Below are 6,223 nucleotides of genomic sequence, written 5' to 3'. Positions count from 1 at the left end.
CACACACACACACACACACACACACACACACACACACACACACACACTCACACTCACACTCACACAAACAAACTCAAAATGATGGGTTTCTCCCTGCACCCCAGGGCTCGGTCGACCCCTGCAAGAGATTAAATCTGACACTCATGACCAACTCTGACAGGGGGAGAAAATACTGCGGGTGAGGAGGGGGATGGACGGGAGGCAAGGGTGGGGGAGCTGAACGGTAAGTTTAGAGTGACACACTAATTAGGGCTTTCCTGCGTGAAGCTTTATTTTCATATTTACTCCAGAGTATCAGAAGGCCAAACAGCTCTCTGACCGGACCAGCTTGGATTACATAGCACACACACACACACACAAACACACGCACACACAACCACACATACACACAAAGGGACATTTCTACCATAGCTGTTACACAGAGCTGACAAAAAGCTGGCAAAGATAAGATCGACACTTATGCTAAAACCCAGAGAAGAAACTTGACACCATCAAACTGAAGAATGGCTCCCTCTGCTGGTTGAGAGAAAAACAAACACATCCTCAGTGAGGCACGATATGTTGAGCAGATATTAAAACGTGGGGTAAAACTTCCCACAACACACATTCTGTTTCCTAGAATAAAGGAGAATCCTAATGGGTCCGTGGTAGGGATTGGATCTCTCTGAAAGTTAACCAGTGAACGCCAGAGTGGTGAGTGAAGTATAATGTCCATTTAAAGATATAAACAACATTTACTTTTAATAAAGTGAGCACATGCAAATTGTCAGAACAGTGTACAAAGCTTGGTATTTGTCATTTTGAAAAGTTTGGAAAATAGTGTTGTAACTATACTCATTTCAGAGCCCTTTGGCTTCCCTACCCAGTCTGTGGCACTCAGCCAAAAATCTATTTAAAATGATCAGGTATTATTTACAGTACTTTAAGTTTTTGTGGGAGTAAATTGTGCTGTTATTTAGGGGACTACTTTTAGCGGTGGATTTATTCTAATTTGGAGCTCCAGTAAGTAGTGGAGCAGGACGGTGTATGTTGGATTTGGTTAGAATAAACTACAACAGCGTGGCTCATTGATGCTTTTGGTCTTTTCATGGCTTCATAGAATAGAATAGGACCAACCTTAACCTTTAAACATAATGTTTATCTTAAACCAGCTGCTGGAGCGTAAAACCCTTGATACTGCGCACATCATTTAGTTCATTCAACTGAGCTTGAAGCACGATATTATTGTGAAGGTATACCAATAATTCATTAAAGGGAAAAAATGTGGTTATACAAGCACATTGATTACTAAACTGAGGCAATGTGGTATATTTGGGGCACAAGTTCCAGGATACAAATGACCAATTTGAAGAACAATTTCTGTATACATTTTTTAAAAAGTCCTCCAGCAAACAAATATTTTTTCTGTCTGAAATTTTCACTCGAACGTTTTCTATATCTCACATCGTATACTACAAGTTCTCACAACAAGTCTACAAACTTGCATTTTGCAACATATTTACCTCACACTGTGCAAAACAGCAACATACTGTATTTCAATCAAGACGATGTATCCCTCCACAAACATTGTTTACATACGACATCATACGGGCATGCACGTCAGGCAGTGAAGCTGCAGCTGCGGAGGAAACAGTGGTGAGTGGTCAACAGTGTGCAGCCCAGTGTCTCCTCAGAAGTGGAATGGGATGAAGTAATTTGAATAGTACATCACTGACAAAAACAATCCCTGGAGAAAGCACACAAAGGGGCACAAGCATGTGAAGGTGGCATCACAGCGGAAGATTGAATGTAGAACATGTAACTTTACCATGAATCATGACACATCCTCTTCCTGTTGTAGTTCATGACTGATCTCTCCCTGAGGATAATTACAGCCTCTACAGTTTAGCTTTTCTCCAGTGATTTCCTGCCCCGTGAAATTAGGCCTTGCTGAGTCCATTTATCATCCCATTACCACAGTCCTGTTCTTTAAATATAGATCCATGGTTTGGAATAAGTGGAGCCAACGGTGCCAACAACAACAACACCAGCAATCACACAATCGGTCACCGCCGCTTGATTACTGCACTTTAGATGACCCACATTTTTGACAAGAAGCTTGACCTTTTTCTAAACTTTGGTTCGACTGAGCTTAAAACTGCACAAACAACCATTCTACAAGACCATTTCATCTAATAGCATGTCTAAAACTGTATCGATAAACCATCGATCTCTGTTAACTATCTTTATGTTGTTTCTCACTGGGCCTGTTTGGAAGCCCGGTTTTCCAGCCGTGTGAAAAAGGAAGGAGGTGGTGACGCTATAGAGGAAAGGTCATGGAGTCATTCAAATCAAAAGCGTTCACACTCTGGGGTGTATTCTTCAGTGAATGTCATGGAAATCTGGCAATATTAAAATTTCATGTGTAAAAGTGGACATCTTGGACAGAGAATGGTGCTAGAGGACACGTGAAGGATTGCTCCTCTGGTGACCATGAATGTTTACAACAAATTTAATGAAATTATAGCCATCAGTTTGTTGAGATGCCTTGTCATGGACAATGTGTTAATTTTGTGATAATTGCGGAACAAGAGGCAAAGTGTGACATAAAAAATCAAGAGGGTTCATCCTCTGGGCAGCAATTTCTTGAAATATTTTCCTTAAAATCGTAATTTTTGTTAAGCGTAACAGCAAAGTTTAGGTCATTAAAACCATGAGGAATTGTCCACTTAAATTATAAATATAATATAATATATAATGTACATAAATATCTACTACAGATTTAATGGAAATCCATCCAGTAGTGGTCAATAAGAACAAGGGACATTCAAAAAGGGTTCATCTTCTGTAAAGCATGAATGCGCTTAAATAAAATTAAGGGCAATCTCTCCCTCCTTTAACAGTTTGATATTTTTGGGCAGAATGTCAAATCAACAAATTATTCCAAGACCTAATGGTGGTGTGGTGGAGTGCTGACGTGATTAACAAAGCGTTGGATTAGCAATTTGTCCTCTGGGGTTAATAAATATCCACAGCAACTATCATAGAACGGTATATAGACTCCATGTCTTGGGACAGTGCGTTGGTCGAGGTAAAATTTGTCCTGACCCTGAAAAATCAGGGGAATTAACAAAGTTGTCGGGTTCATTCTAGAAGACTGTAGCTATATATGTGTCACATTGTATTCCATTCCATCCAATAGTTGATAAGATATTTCAGTCTGCACCAAAGCGGTGGAGTGACCGACATTTCCATGCCCAGAGCCGTGCTAAAAACCGAGGCGAGGGAGCTGTCCTTTAAGTTGAACCTCTAGCCATGACATTGGTACAGAATAAGAACACACATGATAAGCTCTACAAGGTCTAAAGTTGTATTTATTTCAGCAGGGCACAGCTGTTATGAATAATGCAAAAGGGTGATAAATATTGTGAAAGAAAAACGTCCTTAAGAGTCGGTGTGATGAACCCTGTGGAGGCAGCACATTACTCAGACGTATGATGGCCTTAAATACATATCTGGGGAGATGTTATGTGCATCTCTAGAGCTTTTTTCTCCCTTTTTTTATGGTTAAAGATGAAATTTCTCAGGCGTTTAAATTATACACCGCTTCATTAAAACAAGGGATCTTATTCAGCCATTTCTTCCAGGAAGTATGTTTCATTAAAATTCAGTTAACATGTACGACAAACTCTCCAGAGAGGTGCGCACTAGTAGCATAAAATATGACCGTCATGTTTGACTTTTGTGGGGAAATGAGGGAACAAGCGCCAACACTTAGCGTGATGTTTATTTGACAAGGTTGTCACTCCAAAGGGGACCTCTGGACTGACCTATAAACACCCTTCACCTGCAGTTTAAACAATGTCTTAGCTTTAACACTTCATTTTTATCTGAGAACAAGCCCTCCTTTTTATTCTCTTCATTCTATCACTAAAACAGCGGGAGAAGAGTTTATTTTGAAAAGGACAAGTAGGAAAAGATCTTTGGGACGACTTTGACCTGTGGCTCTCCGTTGAGTTTAGATTAAATAAGGTGGCGGGGATCGTATCAAAAAGGCCTCTGAGGCCATCGGGACTGCGTCATTATGCCGGTGGGAAAATGCGGAGCGGGAAGTGAGAAGTGATGAGGGTCACAGCGAGGTCGTGACATGAGGAGCGGGGCCGATTGACTGAGAGGGCCCCGGGGGCTTTCCGCCCGTGCAGGAACCTCCTCAACCAAACAAAATATTTCATCCGAGCACCCCAAGACCTCTGTTCCAAAACACATACATATATCCAATATGTGGCCATCCAAACAAGCCAAATCACTCAGCACACTGGAAGTGTCCAATGCTAGTCAGTGAACAGCGTTTTCATCTCCAAAACCAAACATCTGCAGGTCTCCTGGAAACTGAGGAAAATAAATTCTTCAGAGACATAATAATTACTTGAAGGAGAAACAACACTGAAATAAGATATTAAGTCAGAGCACAGTCACAGTGGTGCATGGTCACTCACCTTTTACTCTAAATAGCTAGAAGTCCCAACGAGCATGTTTTTTAAAGTTAGAACTTTTACATATGACTGAATACCTTGTTTTGAACATCTGTATTGCTAAATTGCAACAATAAACATGTTTTGAAAACAATTTTAACTCTTAAACTAACTGTTTAACTCATATGGACTTTCTATGAACTCACTATTGAAGGACTAAGTCGTGGCTCTTGGGATGGCAATCAGCAAGACAGACTGGACACCACTGTGGTCCAGACTGAAATAGCTCAACTATTTGATGGATGGCCATGACATTTCCTGTCAACATTCATGGTTCCCATAAGATGTACCAAATGACTTTGTTGATTCCCTGACCTATTCTCTAGCGCCACCAGTTGGTCAAAACCCTGGAAAAGCCCAACATTTACACAAAATTTGGTTCGGACATTCACCATAAACCCATAAAGGAGTGTTTTGATAAAAAAAAAGATGAAAATTTAAATTGATCAAATCTGGAGATACATGGTTGACCAATAAGATTAATTATTTTCAGGTGCTTTTTCATTGCTTGAGATTTTTCTGCGCATGGAGCAGTATACTGAAAATACCTGCATGTCAGTCCGTCTCTCCACCAATGACCACTTCCTGCACAGTTATCGTCCATTTCAAACTGATCCCAGTCCTCTGTGTGATTCCACTTCAAGTACACACCCTTCCCTATTGTCTTAGCGTGAGCAAGGGCTCGACACAACCTACTATGATGCCCTCTTCCCTGTAAATGTTATTCCTGCTCTCATCAAATTTCCCCCTGCAGTATCTGTGTCGCCACTTCCTGCCGAGAACTAACTCAAAACATGTTTGCCTGTGATCCGCCATACTGCGCCGGACCGTTATTTATTCATTAAACAGAGCGTTCGTTTTGGCTTGGAAGAAGATCTCGGAGGTTCCTGGATGGGATCAGGTATCGGTCATCCTCTGAGCACGGAGGAGACTCTCCGGGTCCTCAGGGTGGGAGAATTCCTGAGAGGAAAATAATGTGTCCATGTGAATGCCAGTCAAGTGTGTCAGCTGATGAGAAAGCATGTTTTCAGTTAAGTCTTGACATAATAAACAATGATGAAAGGCCTTTAAACAGTCTGACTATGATGGTTAAAAGGGAACAAGAAAAATACTATACTCTTTAACTTTTATTTATAGGGGAAAAAACAATATTTATACCAAACCGACCCTGCAGTAAAATGCTAAAATAGTAACACTTTGTATATATTGAGGACACTATATCTGTCATTTTCGCCATACTTTGAATGACTCTTCCAAGTTTTACAAAAAAGTAAACCGAGTGAACAAAAATGAAGGATGGAAAAGTGGAAAGCCAAAAGCTGGGCCTTTTCTCACAGAAACCTTTTTGTCATGTCAAAGCCTGAAAAGCGTCAATAGTGTCAATAATCAAGTCAAGGGTAAATAATAAAATGAAAGCTGCTGAACAAAAGACTTGTGTTAAATAAACTGCGATGGAGTTTAAATTGGCTCCACGCTAGTCATTGTTAGTGTGACACTGTTCAGGTTTTTATGATTTTAACACTTGAATAGTGTCATTTCACAACACCAGACAGTGTGTGTTTTTATCGCTACATGGACAAATTCATTTTCACATTATCATACAATCATAACATTGTTACAACACCTGACAATGGACCTCAAGCAGGAAACACCGGTATGAACAGATTTGGCGGTACATACAAGTGCTTTAAGATCATTTGTGGAATGGTTTT

The sequence above is a fragment of the Anarrhichthys ocellatus genome, unplaced genomic scaffold (genome assembly GCF_004355925.1).
Source record: "Anarrhichthys ocellatus isolate YVR2014 unplaced genomic scaffold, GSC_Weel_1.0 scaffold16, whole genome shotgun sequence".
Taxonomy (NCBI): domain Eukaryota; kingdom Metazoa; phylum Chordata; class Actinopteri; order Perciformes; family Anarhichadidae; genus Anarrhichthys; species Anarrhichthys ocellatus.
This window is presented reverse-complemented; position numbering follows the sequence as displayed.